The sequence below is a fragment of the Odocoileus virginianus genome, chromosome 32, assembly GCF_023699985.2.
Source record: "Odocoileus virginianus isolate 20LAN1187 ecotype Illinois chromosome 32, Ovbor_1.2, whole genome shotgun sequence".
Lineage (NCBI taxonomy): Eukaryota > Metazoa > Chordata > Mammalia > Artiodactyla > Cervidae > Odocoileus > Odocoileus virginianus.
Genome location: NC_069705.1, coordinates 30,638,851 through 30,665,369, shown reverse-complemented (window position 1 = coordinate 30,665,369; position 26,519 = coordinate 30,638,851). Strand labels below are relative to the sequence as shown.

Below are 26,519 nucleotides of genomic sequence, written 5' to 3'. Positions count from 1 at the left end.
CTGACATTCCTTGACAAGTTACTTTAGTTCCCTGCATCCCTCTGACCTTTATATAATGAGGATAATAATATTTATCTAGCTTAGATGAAATCTTCCATTGCATTTTTCAGAATCCTTCACATTGATAAAGTGATATTCCCTTTAAGACTCTTTGCATGCTTCACAAATATGAGTCATTTAACAGTTGTGCATGCATGCTAAGTCACTTCAGTCACATCCAACTCTATGTGGCTGTATGGACTGTAGTCTACCAGGTTCTTCTGTCCATGGGATTCTCCAGGCAAGAACACTGGAGTGGGTTGTCATTTCCTCCTCCAGGGGACCTTCCCGACCCAGGGATTGAACGTGTGTCTCTTATGTCTCCTGCATTGGCAAGTGGGTTCTTTACCACTAGTGCCACCTGGGAAGCTCCTATTTAACAGTCTGTGCTTCCTATTATTAATGCATATATGTATCAACCAAAAAAAAAAGAGAGAAATTACATTTCACCACATTTAAATACAATAATAAATAATATTTGTAAGCAGTCACCTTGCACCAGACATTGTACATTATCTCATTTAATTCAAGAGTAATCCTGTGCAACATTTTCTTCCTATTTTATTGTAGAAGATTACTATTGTAAAAGTGCTACTTCAGTGGTTAAGAATCTACCAGCCAATACTGGGGAGGGACATGGGTTCAATCCCTGGCCTGGGATTAAGTTAATTAAGTTAATTAAGTTCCCCCATGCCATGGGACAGCTAAGCCTGGGCACCACAACTAGAGAAAGCTGCAACGAAGACCTAGAGCAGCCAAAAGTTAGAAAAGAAAATATAAAGAAAAGACTGATTAAAAATAATAAAGTGGGAGTGTCCAGACCATAGTACAAGCATCTACAACTTTCCAGGATTACCGGAAGCAAGCCATGTGAAAGTCATATCCCATTGACATATACATGAAACTAGCTCATGGACACCCCAAAGCAGAATTCAGTTGTCCTCTTGCCTGAGCTCATTACCTGATTAAAGCGTAGTCCCTTTAGTGAATATTTGGTGTTTCTCGGCTGCCCAGCATGCCGGGAGCAACCTCTCCTAGTTTGTGGAGATCTGCCCTCCCTCTCTCCAGACTGGAGTGGAACTGAAGTAAAATTGCAAATCTCCTCCCAGGTGGTACTAGTGGTAAAGAACCCCTCTGCCAGTGCAGCAGACATAGAGACGTGTGGTTCGATCCCTGGGTAGGGAAAATCCCCTGGAGAGGGGACTGGCAACCCACTCTAGTCATCTTGCCTGGGGAATCCATGGACAGAGGAGCCTGGCAGGCTACAGCCCTTGGGGTCGCGAAGAGCCGCTGTCGAGTCCGACTCTGTACGACCCCACAGACAGCAGCCCACCAGGCTCCCCCGTCCCTGGGATTCTCCAGGCAAGAACACTGGAGTGGGTTGCCATTTCCTTCTCCAATGCATGAAAGTGAAAGTGAATGTGAAGTCGCTCAGTCGTGTCCGACTCTTAATGACCCCACGGTCTGCAGCCCACCAGGCTCCTCCATCCAAGGGATTTTCCGGGCAAGATTACTGGAGTGAGATGCCATTGCCTTTGTGCGAAGAGCTGGACAAGACCGAAGTGGCAGCACGCATGCTCACTGAATCAGCTAAGCCGTATCCTGCCGCCTCACACGAACTGATTTCAGCACCTCTGACCAAGCTCCCTCTGGCCTTCAGCTTCTTGCATGTCCCACCTGAGGACTGAGATGAGATATTGTGGACCGGCTGTCATTCCTTATGTGTACACAGAATGCCTGCCCTTCCCCAATTCAGCTACCTAGATTCATTTGCACAGTATTTTTTGCTGAATGGTCTTGTTTGTATGTACCAACGCTGATATGAAAGGATAAAACCAAAGTAAAACTTCAAACAGACTAGACCTTTCTCCTCCCGACCAAAACTGACCTGTAGTCTTGATTTCATTTCTCTTGGAAATGTTATGCTAGAAAAAAAGATTGAGTTGAGCTTTTTCTGTTTTGTTATGTAAGGCTCAGCGACCTAAAGGGAGACAGTAAATTGCTCTGTTTTTATCACTGCCCGGAGCCAAGAATCTCTAGCCAGCTCCATTTTAGGAGTACCCATCGCTTCCACTGGCCATTAAATGTCTGTCTCCTGACGCTTTAGTAATATCTTAATTTTATTAATGTGCTGTAAAAGTAATCATTGAAAGTGACTATTTGAATTGAATCATGTCACTTCCCAACTTAAAAATCCTCCAGTGGTTTTGCATCACTAGTAAACACAAATCATCCTCACAGTGGGTTTCAGGCACCGTGGGATCCAGCTGCTGCCCCGCCCTGCTGCCCCGCCTGGCACCGTGTCCTCCTTGGCGTCAGTCCTGCTGCGTCTTGACCCACCAGCAGCCTGCCTTCCCAAGCTTTTGCACATCCTTTCCTCGCCTTCTGTTTCCCACTCCACCTAATACCTCTACTGTTTGTCCTGTTTCCTACAGGAAAGCTTTCACATACATCCAAGGCTAGAACTGACCCACTATTTAAAAAATTAAAAATTTAAAAAAAAATAGATTGACCGTTTGTTGTATTCTTCCAAAATACCAGTTTTTTGGTTTTTTTTTTTTTTAAGTAAAACAACTTATCAACAACAGAAACAGACTCACCAACATAGGGAATAAAAAGTATAGTTACTAAAGGATAAGAGGGGAGGATAAATTAGGAATTTGGGATTAGCAAATGCAAACTATTAAATATAAAATAAATAAACAGCAATATCCTATTGTATACATAGGAAACTATACTTAATATCTGGTAATAAGCTATAATGGAAAAGAATATAAAAAAGAATATATATATATAAACATATATGTATATATATATCAGCAACCCACTGCAGTATTCTTGCCTGGAGAATCCCATGGACAGAGGAGCCTGGAAGGCTGCAGTCCATAGGGACGCAAAGAGTTAGTCATGACTGAAGCAATTCAGCAGCAGCAGCAGCATGCTTATGTATATATATATAACTGAGTCATTTTGCTGTATAACAGAAATTAATACAACATTGTAGATAAACTACAATTAATTTTTTAACTTTTTTAAAAAAAGTGTCTAATTTGTAATTATAATGCATTTATCACTTGTGTAAAGGTCTTCTAGACTTCTCACCCTATGAGGGCAAGAGTGGAGCTTGCTTTGTTAACCACTGTGTCCCTTATTATCTAGGAATATTCAACTAGGCAAAAGTTGAACAATGAATATTTGCTGAATAAATAAATGTAAGTGGGAAAATGTTATTTTAAAATGTCAAGAGTAGTCAATCTCTTACTTTCTCCTTTAAATGTTTACTTACTGAAAAAAATGTGTACCATCTTTCTAACCGGGGAAAAAAAAGTTTCCAAAGGAGAAGAAAGATAAAAAAGAAAGAGCCATTTACTGATTTGATAAAATCTTGACTCCAAGAAAAATAAAAATACTCCAAAAATTCGTTTCTGCTAATGAATTCATATTTTAACAAATATGAATAAATGTAAATATGAATATAATTTCTACTGTAGTTTTCTCAATTCGTTTTTTCCCTTTGTATTTCAGTGTCTAGCTTATTCACAAAGCATCCCAAAGAAGGGAAAAAATTATATCACTTTCTAACCATTTCTTAAATATCATCATAAAATGTCTAAATTTGGGCTCAAAGTCTGAATCAGAAAATAATTTTAAACACTCTTTAAGAAATTACAATAATAATAATAATAGCCCTTGTCTCAACCAGTTTAAAATTTTATAGCATTTCTGTCCCAAAATGGATAGTGGGTAAGATTTGGGTAAGGAGAACCTCTTCCAGTTTTTTTTTTTTTTTAATCAAATATAAAAACATCTCCAGCCCTTTTTTTTTTTTTCTCCAAATAAAAAACTTGTCCTAAGCGGATACATTTTTCACAGTGCTGTCAAATTCAGGTCTAATTGCTTTTCATGTAAATTAAGAATGTGCACCTTTGTTTAAACAGTAATCTAAGTCAAAATGGGGGAGTGGTTTATTTGTTTTAGCTTATTTGGAGCTTTGAAATACCACTGAAAGCATGGCAATAAAGTTCTTCTCTCCTTCTATTTATTTAAGTAAGAAAACACTCCTCTTTAAACTTTTTCCTCCTACTTTCCACTTACCAATAACAACAATCCACTGCACACATCATGAAGGCATTTGAAGATATTCATCAGCTTGGTTATTTTAAACACTTAGAATTTGGGTTTGCTATTGTTTATTTTTAGATCTTTTATATTTGTTAAAACTCGATGAATCTGAGAACATGTGTAGAGTGGAAATATGGCTTTTGAGTTTATCTCAGTAAGAATTATAATAGGTTTCTCTTTCCCTCCTGTATACAGACACATTTGGGGGTTTCATCAAAAAAGATACAAACCTACTATGATTATCAGACAAGGTTTGAACATAGATTATATCACAGGGAGGAATTTCTGACTGGCCTTTTCTGGTTTATGGCACCAGTGAATTTAAGTGTGTGCCACCCATCACTGGCCACCTGTGTGGGGAAAAATTGTATCTCAGCAGGCTCTGCCTCGAACCTGGTGAAAAGGCTGTTCATTTGTTTGTGTATTTATTTTAAACATTTCCTGACAGTAGAGAATTTTGTAGACAATATGCACACAGAGGAAGCTTATTTTTAAAGATCAGAGAAATGTTTCTTCTCATTTATAAAATTTGTAGTATTAGTATAAGATATTGTCTGTATGAATGTCTACTGTATGGGCTTTCCTGGTGGCTCAGTGATGAGGAATCCACCCCCCAATGCAGGAGATACGAGTTCTATCCTTGACCCTGGAAGATTCCACATGCGGAGCAACAAAGCCCCTGTGCCTTAACAATGGAGCCCATACTCCAGAGCCCAGGAGCTGCAACTACTGAAGCCCAAGCATCCTAGAGCCAAAGAGAAACCCTCGCACCAGAACTAGAAAGAAGCCTCCACTTGCCGTAACTAGAGAAAAGCCTGTGCACTGCAAAGAAGATTCAGCCAACCCAAAATAAATAAATAAATAATTTACAAATCCACTGTAATTGCAATGCCTTGGTTGTCATATTCTCAAGCCCATGATGCATAAATGATAAAATAATTTAGGAGCAATCCAGGCCTGTAAAGGTCATAGAGCTACATGCATTTAAAATGTAGGCACTTTCTCTAGAGGGACCAATTCCTTACTGCCATTGTACTGTCAAGTTATTTTATTCCACTGTAAGAGCATATTACAATAATGCACTCATGATTATACATTTCATTTTTTAAATGTGTCTTTACTAATGCAACAATATTGAAAGTAAACTATGGATTGAGGGGGGAGAGCAGCATTTAGAATATTAACTATTGTTCAGAAAAAAAGCAAAGGCAGGATTCTAAGAGTAATATTTTCCCTTAAATAACTAAAATACTTTTTTACAAAAATAAGCATCAATAACTAAGGCAGGTATTGTTGTACTTTTATTTGTTTTGATTACAAGAAAGTGGACTTTTCAAAATGTCTATACTAAATCCATCCATCCATCAAGAGTTAAATAGTGAAGTTGGGGGGAAAGAGAGTGAAACTAAAATGCTGCAACAATTTATGTAGATTATAAAAGTATAAAATGTTCACTACCTGTTGGGTAGGTGGGGTAGATCTTGATGGTTGTTTGTTCATGATATATTTACACATGTATTATTCACTGATACTCTAACTTCTTTCAAAAATGATTTAAGGCAACTGAATCTTGATTTAAGACAGTTAAATTTATAAAATGAACTGTTATTTATGTTAGTAAATCTGTGAGATGCATATGGACCATTTAAATATTCTTCATATTATCCTTATATTGATATGAAAAGGAGACCTGTGAAAAGAAAATATATTGCACTTGGATATTTTTAACTTTTGAAATTCAAATAAATTAAGAGAATTGCAGAGATGAGTCATAGAATATTGAGATTTAGCTGGATTGGTCATAATATCCAATCTCTCACATGCTTTTTATTGGATAAATATTCAGATTGGAGGAAGTTGGTTCACAGACTCCCCACACCATTTAAATTTTAACTTCATATTTGGCAGAAAACACCTTTCAAAACACCTTTCAAAACACCTTGTGACATCATGAGATATTCTATAATGATATTTTCCAAAGTCTTCACTATCAAAAGAACTGAAGAGCTGTTACTATCAGAAATGACTCAGTTTGTTATTTATATTATTTCATTTTGTATGTTGAGTCCAAAGTTGAAATTGCATTACTGCTCCTTTCATGCAATTGAAAGTATGGTAACAACAACTCAAATGAGTGAATTGAGCTTGTTATCAAAAAAAATAAAAATTAAAAAAGATAAATTATCTATTTAACGAGGTCATGACTGAAAAGTATGTAAATCAAGTTATTTTGTTCAGCAAAATCAGTAGCAATTTTTGGTCTTGCTTTCCATTTTAATACTAAAAGGCCCTCAGGACAGGCAGAAAACTTATGTATTTGAAACTTTAGAATTTATGAGAACATAAATTCTGGAGCTCACCAGCAGTAGAATTTGCAGAGCTCTGAAATGTCATGATTATATTTTCTATTGACTAATACTATCATTTGTTGTTGTTCAGACACTGTCATATCCAACCCTTTGTGACCCCATGAACTGCAGCATACCCTCCTAAATCTCGAATCCTCTGAGTGTTCTTCGGCTCCCTGTGTGCCTCTCACTGGGGTGTTTCTCTTGCTCCTGCTATACCATAGTTCCTGATGAATCTCTGAGCTCTGGTCACAGTACTCAACACACAAAGCATGACCACTCCATGCCTCCTGCCTGAATCCCTTTGAAGCTGTCCCTTGGCCTTAGGATAACTGTTAAAATCCTTAACACGCGCCACTGTGCACTGTGCAGGCCAGTCCCTTCTTGACGACCCAGCCTCCTCTGCACCCCCTGAGCCCGTGCCCAGGGTTCTGGGCCCCTGGTGCCTCTCCAGTCTTCAAGTTCACCAGTCTCCCTTCCACCCCAGGGCCTCTGGCCAAGCTCTTCCCTCAGTCTGGAAGCTTCTCCACTCCTGCGTCTCCTGCTTGCTCCATTGAGCCCAGACAAATCACATCATCTCCTCAAAGAGCCTGCTCTGGGCCTCTCAGGTCTTTCTGTGTGCAGTCTTGAGGCGCTTACCATTGTCCAATGTGCACAGCTCTGTTTGTGTGATAATTTGGTTAATATCTGTCCCAGCTATATGAGGACAAAGGCTGACTCTGTCTTTGCTCATCTTTATCCCTAAAACCTTAACAGTGCCTGATGCATAATCATAATATGCACATAATTATATTTGCTCAGCAAATGAATATACGTATAACTAAGAAGCTGGTGTTCCCATTAGCTAGTTTTATCTTCTCATCACCCAAAGACAGCTTGAATGAATTTTTTAAGTTCTTTGTGTAGAAACCACTACTCTTGCTTTTCTCATGAGTTTCTAATATTAAAATGGCAAGTGAGACCCCAAAAATGCTATTAATTTTGCTGATTAGAAAAAAATTGCTTAGATGTTTCTCAGCTATAACTTTATAGAGCTAGTTTTTCATGCTGAGATTTTTCATAACAAGCTCCATTTGCTTTTTGAAATGGTTTCAACATCCACAGACCTCTGTCTTTTGTTGTCAGCTTATCTCTTGTTGTGTTAAAAACCACTCTCTTCTCCTAAAATGTCTTCTTGTACATTAGGTATTTTCATAGTCTTTATGATACTTATATATAATTACAGGATATAAAAATAAAGCATAAAAGGGCTCTATATATCTATACTCTGATTCTGTTGAATTGTAAATAATTATAAATAGTAATTGTAAATAATTCAAATTATCTTCATCTCCAAATTTAACTCTAATCTGTTCCTTCTTCTGTGGACTCTATTACCAAACTTTTCTATCAATCGTATTTTCATGGTAGGTAATTGCCTGGTATCAGCAAAATTGGGTTTAATAATTTTTCCACATGAGTCAACTGCCACCTCAAGAGCCAGGCAGTAACTTTTTTTGAATGATGTGGTTTGCCTGCTTTCATTGGCATATTTAAATTTTGTCGGCATACATTTTTTTTCCTATGGTGTTAAGCTAATTAATTTACACGGAAAGAATCTTCATCTTATTGTTTTGCACACTGTGCTTTGTTTCCAGATAAAATTGAAACTTGGTGGGGAGTATAGGATATATTCACTACAAAAAACACACTGAGGATTTATGAAAATTTTAATCACCCTAAAAGATGAAATCTAGTGACACACAATTATCACTATGCTTTCTCTGCTTTGCCTGATTTTACATGAGCATGTTCAGCAGTTGTTCCCTCCCGTATTGGTTGTTTCGGGGTGGTCGATACTAACTGAAAAGTTAGTTGATTCTAGAAGAATGTCACTATTTTCTTTCTAAAATCAATCAATCCAACGTGCCTTGAAAAACATCTGTTTATTTATTTTTTAAGTGGGGTATAATTGCTTCCCAGTGTTGTGTTTGTTTCTGCTTTATGATGAAGTGAATCAGCCATAACGTTAAACCTTCAGTCGTGTCCAACTCTTTGTGACCCCAGGGACTGTAGGCTCCTCAGTCCCTGGGATTCTCCTGGCAAGGATACTGGAGTGGGTCACCAGTCCCTTCTCCAGGGGATCTTCTTGACTCGGGGATTGAACCAGGCAGATTCTTCACTGTCTGAGCCACCAGAATAATGTACACATATAAATAAAAATGATAATTTAGAGTTAAACAGCATTTTAAAGTATTAGCTAGCACTCTAAGTGCTTGAAAATATTAAGTCATGTCATCCTGATAAATGTGTGGAAGGTTTCATTTTTTTCTCACATTTTTAAAGCCGAGGCGATTAAGGCACAGAGAGACTGTGTGTCTCCCTCAAGGTTACACAGACACAGTGTTACGTGGTGTAGCTGGAGTTCATTCACTGGCTGTTGGTCTTCAAAACCTGCCCTTTCAGCATCTTATGAATGTGGCTAGCACAAGTAACACCAAGTGAAACAGTAACCCTAAGGGTGCTGTGAGAGCGTGGAGGGTTGGTGTCAGAGCTAGGGCTCTGAGTCCAGCCTGGGTCTTCCCGAACCCGTGCTATTGCAGGACTCACCCATCCACAATTACATAAAGAAACATCCACACAAACTAGAGTTCAAAACCAACGCAGAGCTATAAACTCCTCAAATATCTGCAAGAAACTGAAGTATGCATTTTACAAGATGAAATTCAAATCCTTTCGGGGAACTCTGGAATACCCTCTCAAAATCTGGGGTTTCCAGGAGCGATGTAAAGCCCCCTGACCCCTTTGATAGCTCATCTGGAGTGGAGGACTGTTTCCTGAACTTCAGAGCCCCAAGCATTCACCCCACCTCTCATTTGCTCTTCAGTGTACAGTGGCTCCCATGCAGAGTCCATCAGATGTTCAAGTCCTATTCTTTTGGTTAAAAAATGATTTTTTTTTCTTTCAGTAAAGAAATACTGGTCTGTCAGCATAGATTGCCACATAGCACAGTTGAATTACTTTTTAAGATATATATATATATATTTATTTTATTGATTTGGCTGCATTTGGTCTTAGTTGCAGCATGCAAACTCTTAGTTGTGGCATGTGGGATCTATTAATAGTTTGCTGACCAGGGATCCAACCTGGCCCCCCGCCCTGGGAGCTCACTGAACCACCAAGGTAGTCCCTGAATTACTTTTTATTCCCCAACACTCTGTGCATAGATATTTGCTCCAGTATAAACCAGCTTCTCTGTATCTCTTAGAAAATGACATCCATTCCTTGACTCCCCACACTGTACCTCAATACTTTCAATAGACCTTCATCTGGCCCCTTGAGAACAAATGCAATAGCTTTCTTTCCCTTCACTTTCCTTTTTCTAATAATTATATCAGTTATCTCTTAGTCAACCAGGTTCAAAGCCTAAAAGTAGTCTCTGATCTATCTTTGTCTATCTTATATCCTCCATGTATTTTTGTTTATTTTTTATTTTCATTTTTTGGTAAGAAAAAAAAGAAGAAAAGGGAGGAACAGAGAGAATCAGACTCATTGTTTGACAGTTGGAAACCACTGCAAAGGATTATAGTGCTAAAATGAAAGCTAAATGCTAAAACTCAAGGCATGGATTCAATTGATTAATGGATATGATTGCTGCTTAAAATTACTAAGTAAAATGCAAAAACAAAGAACCCATGCATTTTTTTCCCCTTCAACAAAACCAGAAACAAGTATTTATAAATTTACACAATGGTAAACATAATTGTGGGCTCTGGGAATACGGTGTGGCCTAAGTTTGTCCTACCCTTAATCTAATTATTATCATTTGTGATCCTGGAATTAGCAACAGGGAACAAGTGGAAGGAGCTTTAAACAAGATGGAAAGATGGCAAGTCTTAGATAAATTCACAAACATTTCACTCTTCATAAAGATGAATATAAGTTTTTTGCTTTTACTACTAGAATAAGTAGCAAAAGGACTCTAAGTGGACTCATCAAATCAAGTTCAGCTTAACACACTGCTGGGATAGACGTTTATGATCATTAAGATTTTTTTTCCATGTAATTGTTTTAGATCAGCAGTAATCCCTTGGCACGGTGCATCTCAATTTTTTTAGAGTTTCAGAATTAAAGTTATACACAAAAAATATCAGATCAAGTTTTTTTTCCAGTTTACATATCTCATTTATTTTGTTTTAGGGTTCCTACTCTTCTAAGACAAAGTGATTTCAAACTTCTGTGCATCCAAGAAAACTGAGGAACTCTCCAAAGAAGAGAAGGTAAGTCCTGGGGACAACACTGTCTCCAGATCTATCAAATAAGACAAAAAGGGCTTCTTAAAATGTATAACTTGTTCGTCTTGACAAAATATGACACCTGTGTCAAGCTGCAGTGTACTTGGTTGTTGTTGTTGTTGAGTTGCTAAGTCATGTCTAACTCTTTGAGACCCCATGGACTGCAGCACCCCAGGCTTCCCTGTCCATCACCATCTCATGGAGTTTGCTCAAATTCATGTGCATTGAGTCAGTGATGCCCTCCAACCATCTCATCCTCTCTCGTCCCCTTCTCCCACCTTCAATCTTTCCCAGCATCAGGGTCTTTTCCAATGAGTTGGCTCTTTGCATCTGGTGGCCAAAGTATTGGAGCTTCAGCACCAGCCCTCCCAGTGAATATTCAGAATTGATTTCGCTTAGGTTTGACTTGTTGGATCTCCTTGCAGTCCAGGGACTCTCAAGAGTCTTTTCCAACACCACAGTTCAAACACACCAAGTAATGTGCACTTGGAAGCACATTACTAATTCTGCTAGCCTCCATGAATTCACTGTCGGCAATGTTTCCAATAAGTGGAGTTAAGCTAGTTTTATGCTGTTTCTGATTAAATGAAAGCAATGGCATTTCTACAGGTTTTTTTTTAATTAACTGGATGAGGACATCCTAAAATATATAGAATCTCTGCTTTCTTAACTAGAATTTCCTCCCAGAATGGAATAGACCAAACACAATGGATTATAGAGTGTGTGTGTTTCCCCACTTCGTAAGTGATTTGGAAGCTCTCTTGTTCTCAGAAAGTCTTAATCCTTTCTGAGCAGCACTTACATGGCAACCTTAGAGAATTAAACTTGTACCTGGTTATTTTTGTTCTCTTCTGGATATAGCTCAGTGCGTTTTCTCAATGGTAACCATGGTCGAGTAATTTAAAGCTTTTGAACCTTGCTAACAGTTTCATTTAAAGCCATATTCTGAGGGATTTCCTCAAAATGAAAAGTGTTTTCTACTAGAAAGCTATAAAAGAATTTACAATAGAAAACCTGATAAGTGTCCTGCTCAGGATGTGTATACAGTGGCATGCCTAAAAGATCCGGTTTCCTAGAGTAAATCATTCAAAAAGTGCCCGACTGTTTGGCTTACTGGGTTGAGTTCTTTGAGTTTCTTTGACTTCACTTGATTGATGGCTTGTTTCTTCTTATAACACAAAGCTCAGTAATATTTTCCTTTGGAGAAAGGGATTTTCTAGATTATGAAATAATTACAAAACACAAATATGTAAGAATGACAACATATTTACATCGGAAAACTTGAATTACTTGCACATATTTGATACTCTCTTCAGTCAATGACAATATATGTTCTTTTTTAAAATGAAAAAAGAATCATTGAAAAAATTTAGAGGTTAAGTGCCTACATCTTGAATCTATGACAATAACTGCAGTTGTGTCACTGATAATTTTATATCTAGGTTGCTAGATTTGAATTAATTTTATATCCAAAACAAGCAATCTTTTTTTTTCCCCCTCCATTAAAACTGACACAAATTTAGTACTCACAGAAGAGTTTTTTTCTTTTCAGCTTAGAGAAGGGCAAATAGAAAAGAGAAGGGATGTTTTTTAACAATGAAATTATGGTCTAATTAGTTATATGTGTTGCATATAATAGTAGCACATACTGTTGTTTTCCTTTAATATTCCTTTCAGGCAGTTAGTTTTTTGCTTTTTGGATAAGGGTATCTCAAAGAACGGTGCCACAAGAGTCCTTTAATAAAAGTTCTTGTGGACGCACATACACATTTACATACTCAGTAATTAACCAAAGCAGAAATAAAACTCTGGAGTAAATAGCTGTTGTGTTCCACCTCTTGCATGCAGGATAATTTTCTCCCTTGATCTCAGTTTAAATAGTGGTGAGATTCCTCTGTTAAGATAAAATATACATATTTATATGTCTAATGCAAAATGGACATATTTACATGTCTAATACAAAATAATTTATATGTCTAATAATATAAAATAGACATAATTTTGCATCATGCATTTTCTTCAGTAGCTGTTAAGATTCTCTCTAAGAATTTTAGCAGTATATTTTGCACAATCCATGAAAACAAAGACCCTTGGAATATATGTGCGATAGATAGACAGACAGATTAGATGAGAAGTGTTTTATCTAAGTTGCTTTGCTGACATTTTCCTCAAATTTTCCTCCTGACTTTTCATTCACATGTGAACCATGACAAAGGCTGTGAAGAACACCCCTGCAGTTCCATAACAGACTTCAAGTAAGTTACATTTTTAGGATAAATTGTCATGGAAGTATTCTGGAATTAGGTGCCTAGCTCTCCTTGTTATGAATGGGAGCTACACCCTTAGTTTCAGACACCTTAAGCTGAAATGTAATCATCTATGTATTTTTTCCTATAAAAAGATAACTCAATATTCAAGGCAAAAGCAATACTTATTTCTCTAAAACCCACCATCAATGAGATTCCTTCAGATCTTCCACATTTCACCCTAGAAAAAGCTGTTTCTATGGATGCCTCTATCATAAAGCAGGTCAACCTCCCCCTGTCTTGTAAGTACCCTCTCTTCAAACCCTTCTCTTACTTCATGTAAAGCACTCTTCCCATTTCAGGAGGTTCTCAAAAACAACCATTTAGTCTCTAGTAGCTAACATATAACTCCAATGTTTAGTGCTCCTCTGAGATTCACAATGAATGAGAACTTCTCATAGGAGATAGTTGCTGCTATGGAGATAGGCCGTTGCCTTAAAAACACATGTATAAGCATGTATCTTGATGAAAAAACAAAAGGTGTCTTGTACATACACCCAAAATCTTCCTAAATCAGGCAAACCAATTACCTATTTTCTAACCTGGGGAAGACACCCAAACCAAACCAAAACAAAACAATTCTAAAAGAGTCTTTCTAAACTATATTCACCAGAAAGAGTTTTTCTGTTCTGATTTAGGCAAAATATCATGACTATGCTTTAAGGCATAGATTTTAACTAATATTTTTCAGTGTGATTGTAAATGTACTTAAATGTCCTTAGGTTCCCCAGATATTTTTTATGAAACCCAACAAGGATGCAGAAACATTTCCCAAATTTAAAAAATTAAAAAGCAATGTTTTGCAAAAAGAGGACACATAAATATCACATAATTTCCCCGTACAGAATCACGCTATTATTTAAAAGTTGGTAAGAAGGTGGAAAGCATGTAAGATGTTAAGTGGTCCATTTTAGAAGTGGAAACAAGGCATATCATAAAAAAATTGAAATCCAATCGATAAGCCAAAGCTTATCATTTTTTAGGCAGTAAACCACCCTTTTCCATGGCTTTAGAAAACTGAACTCAAAATTCTAAAACCTTGGACTTGTATAAAATTTTTATTATAATTTTTTTGTGTTCTAACAATATTGACCAAAAGAGAATGAGGAAAAACCAAGAACCCACATTATATTCAAATTGAATATTCCATCACTGTCCAAACTGGGATGGGCCTCAGATTATATCACCATTTGGCAGATAATCTAAGAATTCAATGGAATGAAAGAAACAGCATAGATTAACAATGTCCAAAAAAATCATCGTAAGCCTTTTAGATGATTGTAAGTATCTCTGTGCACATTGTTTTTTGGAACAAAGGTCATCATGGCTGACTGCAGGTTTTACTTTTCATCTGAGTGGTTTGGTATTTTGCAGAAACAGCGTTTGATGCAAGAGAAATGTTGGGGCTTAAAATTTGTGAGATACTGGTAACTTTTCACCGTGCTTCTTGGTCCCTTGATCCTACATAAGAAGGCTTATCCCAAGCCTGGACCTCAGCAGTGTGGTTCAAGGTGTCCTATTTAGCCCAAGACTTGGGAAAGAATGATAGAGCTTTCTGAAACTGCCAGTCTGATTTGAAAATCTGGGCAGGTCTGTACCCAAGGGAGCATTCAAGCTTATTGAGTTCTTTGACCATTCGTGTTTGCGTCTGACTTTATATATGCCAAGTACAATGTGCTTGTCTGTCTTCTGTGATATTGCCAAGGTGACACTTGGCTTCAGTCTAAAAAAGGGGGGGCATAAACAAATTTTCTTGTTAAAATGTATAACCTATGGGGGAAAAAGAACAAAACACAAAGTGATTAGGAAAAAATTTTTCCATTTATTTAGGTCACTATCTTTTTTAAACCATGAACTAAAATTGAATAGTAATTTATTCTATTACAAAGAGCAAAATTGGGTTTTGGGGGGCTGTCCCAGGGCTAGTGAAAAAACAGCAGAAATAGCTAATAAAGAAAATACTTTGGCAGACTCACTTGAAAACTGGCTAGAGAGCACCATTCTGAAGTTGATTATTTCAGTTTCATCCTATATCAGCTATAAAGCATTGCTCTCACAAAGTTAAGGTTGCTGGATATTTCAGGGCCCTTAAAAATATTACAGTGTAATTATTTTTGTACCTGGACAGGGGCCATAAGGTACGCTGATGTCACACATCACTTTTTCCACAAATGTGTGGCTTGGTCATTGTGTCATGAGTTTGCATTTACATAGGTTTGTACCAACAGAGTTTCCCTAGTGTCTCAGATGGTAAAGAATCTGCCTGCAATGAGGGAAAGCAGGGTTCTATGCCAGGGTTGGGAAGATCCCCTGGAGGAGGACATGGCAACCCCAGTCCAGTATTCTTGCCTGGAGAATCCCCATGGACAGAGGAGCCTGGCGGGCTACAGTCCATGGGGTCACAAAGAGCTGGACCTGACTAGCGACTGAACCCACACAGCACGACAGAATGCTGGATCCTTGGAGAACACCAGGGCGTGTCTGTGCCAGTGCTGAGACATGTCTTCATCCCCAAGAGGGTTCATTCTTGTCCCAGTTTCTCCTACCACCAAAGTCTCGGCCCCACAGGATTCTGAGTATCCTCTGTCTGTGGTAAAGCATGGTTGTGGAAATGCACAGCCTCATATAAAGAGATGACCCTCTGCTGAGACCAGACCACTCACATCACAGCTTGTGGACCAACCCACAGGGATTCACCCAACAAACTCGTCTTTAGAACGCCATCAATAGACAACACTTGGGAGGGAGGCCAAGCCAGATGACTAACGGGAGAGGAGCAAATCTTCTGTTTATTAACTCAGGAATCAGAAAATATCTCCCCAGGGATTACATGGATATTGTTTTGCTAATAGGTGGTGCCTTCAGTTTTACAATCAGGAAAAATAAATAAAATAAATAAATACAGTGCTGCAGAGGATGCAGTTTGATGTAATGATAGACCTTAGAACTGATTAACGTAGGTTTAAATTTTTATTCTATTCCTTCTGACCTTGAAAACTTGGCAGTGAAAATTCACTTCGCAGTTTCTTAATCTGTAAAGTGGAAATAATAAGCCCCCCATACTGTTATTTTTGGGCTTCCTGGGTGGCTCAGTGGTAAAGAATCCGCCTGCCATTGCAGGAGACACAGGGTTGATCCCTGGGTCAGGAAGATCCCCAAGAGGAGGAAATGGCAACCCACTCCAGTGTTCTTGCCTGGGAAATCCCATGGACAGAGGACCTGGTGAGCTACAGCCCATGGGGACGCAAAGAGTCAGACTCGACTGAATGACTGAGAGCGAGTGAGTGACTATTATTTTATGATGAGAAAATGTGGCTAACATATCAAAGTAGTACCTATATATACATACATACATACATATATATATATATATATATATATATATAAGGCTCAATAAGTTATCTGTCCTTATTATTTAAGGTAATCAGTTTACAAAAGCCATGTGTTCTAGAACAAGTTTCTGTTTTGAACTTCCTCTTCTAAGATCCATTAGTTAAGGGATAGACTGCAGATGTTTTTGACCTTCTCATATTTTTATCATATTTATTAACAGAGAAGAGATGAAATCTAAACTTAACAAGTAGCAGAAAGAATAGAAATAGGCAATGCTGAGAATATTTTTGTTACTAGAGCAGCCACATTCAGGCAGGTCTCATCCCACCTCTCGAATCAGACTGCAAAGGGCAGATTTAGGGAGGTGCAATGAATGTTGAAGGTTTTACTTCAGGAAATGTAGCCAATTGCCAGTGTTCGCTCAGGGCATATCTTTCTTGTTAGGTTCTGAACAGAAGGCTCTGCTCTATGAAAGATTGCCATAGGTAAATAAGCTTGACAAAGAGGAGTGTTAGAACAGCTAGCAAAAAAACCTAAGCGTCCGTATCTAGCTTCAGAGAACTCCACCACAAAAAAAGGCGAGTATTGTTCTGCGTGCCTCTCTGTCCCTCACACTGGCCAAATACTCTGTGTCGATACATAGTGAAGGTTCCATAAGTATGTGTTGAATGGATGAATAAATGAACAGTTTTCCTGGGAAATAATATTCTAGGTGGTCTCTCTTCTAGGGGCTCAGAGATGGCTTCCAACAATCACAGCATAGTTCTAACCTTGTGTGGAAGCATCCACTCAGCATGTTTTGACCTTGACTGTTCATGATTATAGTTCTAACTTAGGACACAGCCACTCAGCACACTTTGACTATGACTATTAATGCCTTTGTTCTCCATGTTCTTGCTGTGTATGTCTATCTCCAGACTGAGCCTGATTAGAATAAATGTACTTTGAGATCTTTCGATGGATGTCCTTTACAACTATCAAGTTATTTATAAGGAGTAGTTTTCCATAGCTAATGTACTTCTTAATTTGTGAGCCTGACCACATAAGAAATGTCATAGCAATGATTCCAGCAATCCTTGAAGCCAGCAGTGGCCCTAAGGAATAGTCTAAGTGAGATTGTGGTTGCCACTCCATTGGTTGACATAAATAAACTTCTTCAAAGCACCTTATAATTCACCAAAAGTTTCTCGTATCAGAATTTATTTAATCATGTTGGATGTTATAAGCTAAAAGTAACTTCTCATAGATGTTCCCCCAATTTTAGCAACTTTTTATCGTACAAATTTAGATATTCAAGAGTTTAAATGGTAATAACTATTAAACAGTGATAAACTATGATTGTTCCTGAAAGGGATTGTAACCCAATATCAAAATATTTTTAACTAGTAACTATTACAAGTATAGGTGAATAATCAAAGAACAATACTGATGCCATAAATGTCTACCTATTTCTATACTTTCTTTTTTTCTTTTTGTTCATTCCCCTGAGAATAGTATTTCCCTAGTTCCAGACCTTGTGATGTTTGCTTTATTCAAATACATAGATATCACCAGATAATCACCTTCCTTGTTGATCTGCAATACCTAAATGATACTAATAGTGATAAGTTGTTTCACTACAGCAATTTTCTACAAGAGTCAGATGTCAAAAAAAAAAAAAATCAGACTTGTGAACATAATAAAACTTAGCTGAATTAACAAAGGTGACTTCAGTTAAATAACATGTTCAGGGTAAAAGATTTTTTGTACCTCTATAAAGGGAGCTTTTATCTTTTCACACATATATCATTTAAGCACCGAAGGGGGAAAAAAAATCCCTCTCAGACACTGTTTATTGAAGAAAAAATTTCATGAGAGCCAATCTAATTTTTCCAGCAGTGCCAGCAACCTACCATTCTAAAAGGGGAGCAGGTGATACTTTTGAAAATACTGCCTGCATGTTGCAACACATTTATTTAAAAATACTGTTTCTATTATTCTTGAACACCTCAAGTAAAACCTCATTGTCAATGGTGTGATCACCAGGCATGGTAAGTTGTTTTCATGCAAGCAGTTCAAACCCTCCTCTGATGTGGTCAATTAGGGGAGGTTTATATAACTCCTTAAGGCCAACTAGGGGGACTTTTGCTGTGATTTTTTTTTTTTTATAATTGGGTTCTCATTCCTCCTGACCTACTTAGCATGGGGGAGTCAGCCCTCAGCTGGTCTTTCTCACATTCGCTCAAGGAGACTTGGGCAGTGCAGACTGGCGACTTGTGTGCCGGCCTCTGTGTGCATCTATTTAAAAGTCCAGGTATAGATCTACCCATCATCCACTCTCTCTGTTCAGTTACTCACCATCGACACACTTCTCAAACAAAAGCTTTTTGGTGCAAGCATGATCTTAGACTAGATTTATACAAAGTGCCATAGCCCTTGATCTGAAGAATAAGGTGTGTAAAGAGAACCCTGGATCAGCACTCTATCTTCTGTATCAGACTTGACCTCGAGACCTACCTTAATATAGTTTGTAGCCAGTTTGAAGAGCTCCTTTCCTCTCCCCTGGAAAGGGACCGTGGGAGGCAAGCAGAGAAAGTGCTCTGGCTATTCTTCTCTTCAGAGCGGTCAGCAGCCATAGTGTTTCTTGGAATCGTCCCTGTCATCCTCCACTCTTGTTCCAACACCACCCATCAGATTCAGCCAGGAAGTTCAGCATGCAAAGTGTGAGCATACAAAGTATCTTACGTATGTGAGTTGTATGGCTGCTCTTGATGGATTTTTAAGGTCACAATTATATTAAATGCCACATCTCAAAATCAAGGTAGAGTGGCACTCAGAGAGAAATCTGATGACTACTTAAGAGAAAAAAGGAAACTCTGAGGATTTGAGTGTCAATAAGAGATGACTGCATCTTAGTTTGAATGGTGTTTATCTTTCCTCTGTGTGTGAGATAGGTGAGTATATATAAATATCTCTTGGAGAGTAACGTGGGTAGATCATGGGACAACAGAGAAATGGTATTGGTCCTTTTAGACTAATAACATTAAAACTCAGACATTGAAGAGAGTGACATTTTTACAAAAAATTAATTGAAGTACTTTTGATTTATAATATTGTGTTAATTTCTGCTATATGGCAAAGTGAGTCAGTTAAACATATACGTATTGTTTCCATGTTCTTTTCCATTATGGTTTACCATAGGATATTGAATATATTTCCAGGTGCTAAACAGTAGGACCTTGTTGTTTATCCATCTTAGATATGATAGTTTGTATCTGCTACTCCCAAACTCTCAATATTTCCCTCACCCATCCCAGAGTGAAGGTTTTGTCTGGGGGGCTTTTGAGAACATTTTCTTAGAGGAGAAATTGAGGCTTGAAAAGGCCAGGGTACACCCTTAAAAGCAAGTTGATTTATTGTCCTATGGCATTGCCCTATGTCCTTGAAGGGATACAGAAAATGCATCAAGCAGTAGCAGTGTTAGTCACTCAGTCATGTCCGACTCTTTGCAACCTGCCTGGCTCCTCTGTCCATGGGATTCTCCAGGCAAGGATACTGGAGTGGATTGCCATTCCCTTTTCCAGGGCATCTTCCTGACCCAGGATCCAACCCAAGTCTCCTGCATTGTAGGCAGATTCTTTACCATCTGAGCCACAGGGAAGGTCTAAATGCATCAAACAGGTATCCAACCTGAACTGTCACGAGCTTTCAATCTGTTAAGGGAAGTAATTCATAAGCAAAAAATACCAAATAAAGTGATTCATTGACACAGTAGAGGTTCACCTGACATGACATGGGGATTAAGAGGAAGAGGGAGATCAGTGCAGAAAGAGAGTTCTATTATTGAAAGCATTTGCCACAGGCATGTTGAAACAGTCTGCAGAGATGACCTTCAGCCACCGGAGGTCACAGTGGCTGATGGAGGGAGCTAAAATGCCCACATTTTGTTGTGGGCTTAGTTCATGCCTGTGCTTGGTACACCAATTGGTGTCACAGAGAGAGGTATATTGGAAGACTCATGAGGCCAGAGTTAAAAGCAAATGAAGCATTTTTTTCTGTTCTTAAAAAGCATCATTTAGAGAAAACTGTAATTCCAAAAGATACATGCACCCCAGTGTTCATTACAGCACTGTTTGTAATAGCCAGGGCGTGGAAGCAACCTAAATGTCCATCAGTAGATAAATGATGAAGAAGATGTGTTACATACATACAATATATCAGTTCAGTTCTATCACTCAGTCGTGTCAAACTGTTTGCGACCCAATGACTGCAGCACACCAGACTTCCCTGTCCATCACCAACTCCCGGAACTTGCACAAACTCATGTCCATCAAGTCAATGATGCCATACAACCATCTCATCTTCTGACATCCCCTTCTCCTCCTGCCTTCAATCTTTCCCAGCATCAGGGTCCCTTCTAAGGAGTCAGTTCATTGCATCAGGTGGCCAAAGTATTGGAGCCTCAGCTCCAGCATCATTCCTTCCAATGAATATTCAGGACTGATCTCCTTTAGGATGGACTGGTTGGATCTCCTTGCTGCCCAAGGGACTCTCAAGACTCTTCTCCAACTCCACAGTTCAAAAGCATCAATTCTTCGGCACTCAGCTTTCTTCACAGTCCAACTCTCACATCCATACATGACTACTGGAAAAACCATAGCTTTTACTAGATGGACCTTTGTCAGTAAAGTAACATCTCTGCTTTCTAATATGTTGTCTAGGTTGGTCATAGCATTTTTTCCAAGGAGTAAGTGTCTTTTAATTTCATGGCTGCAGTCACCTCCTGCAGTGATTTTGGAGCCCAAGAAAGTAAAGTCTGTCACTGTATCCATTGTTTCCCCATCTATATACTCAGCATTTTTTTTTAAATGTCATTTGCAGCAACATGAATGGGCCTAGAGAGTGGTTAGACACAAGAAGATAAATCATATAATATTGCTTATATATGGAATCTAAAAAAAAATGGTACAGATGAACTTGTTTACAATACAGAAGAAGAGTCATAGATGTAAAAAACAAACATGGTTACCAGGGATCAGGGGTGGGGGCAATAAATTGGGAGGTTGGGACTGATGTATACACACAACTATATATATAATGGGGTCTTCTTTGATGCCTCATATGGTAAAAAGTCTATCTGCAATTCTGGAGTCCCAGGTTCTATCCCTGGGTCAGGAAGATCACCTGGAGGCATGGTGACCCCCTCCAGTATTCTTGCCTGGAAATCCCATGGACAGAGGAGCCTGGTGGGCTGTAGTCCACGGGATTGCAAAAGACAGACATGACTGAGCGACCAACACTTTCACTTTTTTTTTTTTTTCATATATAAAATAGATAAGTAATAAGAATCTCCTTAGAGCCCACAGAATTCTACTTTGGCCTATATGGGAAAATAATCTTTTTTTAAAAGAGTGGATATACATGCATATATATAACTTATTCACTTTGCTTATCTACCTGAAACTAACACAACATTGTGAATCAATTATACTCCAATCTTTTTTTTTTTAAGAGACAATTAGGGAAATTTGAACACTGAATACATATTTGATAACAGTAAAAAAAAATGCTAATTTTGTGATAATATTTTAAATTATATCATTACTAGGTATTATGATACCATGGAAAATGTATTTAAAAGTTTAAAGATCTAAATCTTTATTTTAAAAAAGTCATTTATTCACTCAAGTATTTTCTAAAGTACCTACTTCTGAGACACATCAAATAAATATGTTATTGTTTAGGCAAATAATTTATAGTTATAATAAAGGTCAACCTGAGTAGTACAATTTGATCATTTAAGATTTTAAAGTTTCAAACTTTGAGTACTGAAGTTTATTGCAATAATCTTGTTACCTCTTCAGAAAGTCATGTCAGAAGTAAAGCACCAATTGAGTGAATTCACTCAGTCGTGTCTGACTCTTTGCAACCCCTTGGACTGTAGCCTACTGTGCTCCTCCATCCATGGGATTTTCCAGGCAAGAGTACTGGAGTGGGGTGCCATTGCCTTCTCCAGAGGATCTTCCTGACTCAGGGATCTAACCCAGGCCTCCCACATTGTAGGCAGACGCTTTACTGTCTGAGCCACCAGGCAAGTTTAGCCAAGGGTTTAAGCCAAAGCACCAACGGTTATCCTAAATTGTCAGCCTGTTTATTCGCTCAGGTCATTGGTCCCCAGTAGGGACAGTTTTGCCACTCTGGAGACAGTTGATAATTTCAGGATACATTTTTGGGTGTCACAGCCTGGGGGGTGGGGTAGGGTGGAGAGTGATGTTGGCATTTACTGGGTAGAGGCCAGGGATGCTGCTAAACATTTTTTAATGCATAGGACACTCTTTAGGATCACAAATTAGTCAGCCTCAAATGTCAATTCTACAAGGTTGAAAAACCCAGACTTAACTCCTCCTTAAGTCATTAATTTCAAGCCCCAGAAACAATGAATATTCTGCATGGAGAGACTTGATATTCATCTGCCCCCTATGAAGGAACGGGCACCCCAGAAAGATAACCAGGGGACCTGGCTAGATTTCAATCATGTCATTGGATGCAAGAGGAAATTGTCCAAAAGTTGGAGGCAAGAAGGAGGAGATAAGCCAGAATGTAGACTCCACTGGCTGGAGCAGTGGGGAAGCTGAGACCCCAGTCAGCCAGCTTGATGTGGGCTCCCAGACATCAGTGGCCACATGAGAGCTGCATTCGAAGCATCGTTTCTCAAGGGGCAACTGTGCTGGTATGGCTTGCCACCCGTTGCCGCCTCTTCATTTGCAGCAAAGACTGAGATTGTCTTCTTCTCCAAGCTGCCAAGCACGCTTCTTTGACACTCCATGCTTTCACTCAGACCTGCACCCCAGAGCCCAAGCTCTGAGGTCTACCCATTGGTCCTGACCCCAAGGCCCCATGCACCATATTTTCCAACCTGCTTGGCCTTCCCCCAGCCGAGATCTCTGCTCTGGGCCACTGAGTCACCATATGGTCACAGGTCTTACTACCAGCGGTGCATCGGGAGCACTGAGCTTCTGTAAACCAAGGATGGGGATGTTTTCCCACACCCATGTTTGTATTCACAGTGATCAGACTCTGGTTCCACTAGGATGTACATGCATGCATGCTAAGTCAGTTCAGTTGTGTCCAACTCTGGGTGTTAGGATATTATAACACAAATAGACTTCTATAAAGTATCCTGGAAATATAAATGAGCCCTTGTGTTTGTACATTTCATTGTATTTTTAAGTCTCAAGGACCAGGTTTAAAGGTGGCATTTTACAGAATTCCTTGGCAGTGCAGTGGTTGGGACATTATGCTCTCACTGTCAGATGCCCAGGTTTGATCCCTGGTTGGGGAACTTCAAGCCACATGTTGCAGCCAAAAATGAAATAAAGATGGCATTTTAACGAGATTTCCTATAACCACATGATACAAAACACTCCCAGGCTGCCTCAGGCAGTGTTATGGGCTCTCCTACCAACTGAAAAGGTAAAGGGATTTATGATGAAGAACACATTTCCCTCTCGTTATCTCATTTGTTTCTCATGTGAGCCCAGGAAAGTGGGGGCTCTTTCATCACAGAGCCTGGCATTGAGTGGATATATAATGGAGTTGATAAATGAACAAATACCCAATGTTTTCAAAAATGATAAAGCATTTGGATTATTAAAATGACTTCACCCATGAGTCACGGTTTTTTAGTGATGGATCCAGAGCCCTGGGCAGCTGATTCTTCATCTGGGGCTCTTTCATGTGACATCTTTGGACCTGTCTCAAGCAGGACAGACACACAATCATAGTATCTGCAGTGGGGACGAAACTGTTTCCTGGATTCCAGAGTGACCAAGTCACTTCATAGAGAGCACTCTCTAAGAAGTGGTTGTGTTTACCTGAGTTTGCTTGATTGCCTTGCACACCTTCAAGTGGGGAGGTCGTTTAAGAGCAATTCCATCAGAGACAGCTCTCCTGCTCTTCAAGGCAGGGGGATCCTGCCTTTGATTTATTTTGTGTCTCTCCACAGGGCTGAGCACACCCTAGGGGCATTTAATCTGTTGACTTGAATTGTTCTTGGATGCTGGGCTTGGCCTGATGTGAACTTTCACACTGTAGGACTCAGCAGGTCATTGGAACTGATTTTGGTTGAAATCCAAGGCCTCTGACAGCTCGAAGCAACTCTCTCTGAGGTCCGTGGGTCTGGTCAAAAGATCATAGCTTTGACACTAGAGGCTGTTAAAGCAAAGATATGCTCTTCCTTCAAAGTTTGTGGGTTGAAGATACAAGATGATCTAGTGGCAGTTACATTGATCTGCTTGAAAAACAGTGTTACCTAAAAAGTAAAGTGCAAAGCCTATAGCCCAGTATTCTGATCCTAAAATTTACCTGTTCAATTTTTCTCTCAACACTCATGTTCATCTTCCATGTGCTTCAAGCCAAGCTGAACCATTTACGTGACTCTTTGTAAGAAACTCTTAGCATTTGCTCTCCCAAAAAAAACCTGTCACTCTCTCTCCCTCCCTCCTGCATCCATCCATCCCATCCTTTCTCTCCTCCTTCCCCTGCTCCCCAGCCATCCCTATATAACCCATTCTGTCTGATTCATTCACTCTCCTGCTCAATAAATATTTATTATGTATCTACTATGTATCAAGCAATAGACACAGTTCTGGGCATACAGGACTGATCCAGAGTCAAGGCCACTTATGGAGTTTAAATGCTTCAGCAGCAGCTTATATGAAACAAATTAATTAATTAAATACTTACAAAAGTGTGATGTATCATTAGGAGGGACATTCACAGAATTCTATGACAAAATAACAGGAGACCCTTAGAATCACGGGCAACTCTCTGAGAGATGCCATTCAAGCTAAGAGCTAGGAAAGAGCAAAAGGCAGCAAATATGACTCCGAGGAGGGAGGGGGGAACTCCACCTTTCAGGATGTTTCTATGAACAGCCTGAACAGGTGGGCTATTTTCCCACCACCAAGCTGCCCACTCTAGCCTTCAGTTGGAAATAGCACTTCCTTCCTTGAATTCCAATGGACCATGTCTGTTCTTCCCCTTGTGATATGTCTACTTTCATTTGCCTCACCCCCCAAGGGCAGCATGCATGTCAAATTCACACTAGAAGTCCCCCATGACAGAACCATGATGACCCTCACCTCTTTCTGTCCACTTTGCCACACACATAAATATTCTCAAAGCTGATTCGATAGAATGGAAGCTCAATACTCAACAGAGGCTGAAGAACTTTCTTTGTGGGGCTGGCAGGTAACATGATCCATACTCTATTCTTTCATAGACAACAATCCTAATTGCCTTATCATTTGGTCAACTGTCTTGGTCAAATAGGAAATGACATAATACTGAGATGTCTTATAGAATTGAAAAGTGATAAGCCATTTGCTACTCTGGTAATCAAAAGGACATAATTCTAGGGGTGTGTGGGCAAGGATTATAAACCCATATGATCTAAGTTGGAATGCTGAAATGTGTGTATATAATATATGTGATTAATGAAAGCAGAAAGTATTGAAGGAAGACAAATAGAACAAGTGTGTTTAAAAATTCATGCACAGGATAAGAATGCAGGCTTTGTGAAGCCATTCAAAGTTACTGGTAACTAAAAGAGTTAAAAATCATAGCATGAAAATTGGTTTCATAAAAGCACAGTGTTCTGCAATTGCCTTATTATGATATTGAATTCTACTTGAGTAAATTAGGAGTGGTGTTCTCTTGTTTAGCTGTCATTAAAGAACTCAGTGGTAAATGTCAGTCTCCCTACCAAGATACCACTGAGTTTTGTGAAATTCTCCAAAAACCTCTCCAACAGGAGAATTTATAAGCTCTGCATGTTCGACCATCTTAATGTGTGAAGCTGACTGAGAGATCTAAGACTAACTGTACGCAGCTCAATTCCAATTTGTTTGTTTTTTAACAATGTCTTTGACATGTTACATTATGTCACGTTCCAATCTGAGGGAAAATTACTTCCTGTGTCCAATAAGAAATACATTTTAAGAAGCATGCCAACAACACTGTTATTTTCCTTGCTGTTTTCAATGGCAGGCACTTTGCCACATCTTCTGTCTCCAGAAGATCATTTATCTGAAACAGAGGTTGTTCCTAGTAAAACA

General features: G+C 38.9%; 1 protein-coding gene across 4 annotated transcripts in view; it reads left to right on the top strand.

Annotated features, from left to right (window-relative positions):
* The window catches only part of TENM3 (teneurin transmembrane protein 3), a 991,614-nt gene that overhangs the window by 281,642 nt on the left and 683,453 nt on the right, over nucleotides 1-26,519 (top strand). For all 4 annotated transcript variants that reach the window (XM_070460107.1, XM_070460106.1, XM_070460105.1 and 1 more), the window contains exon 4: nucleotides 10,689-10,768. The gene's annotated coding sequence lies outside the window, so the exon portion shown is untranslated. The remainder of the gene's footprint in view (nucleotides 1-10,688; nucleotides 10,769-26,519) is intronic.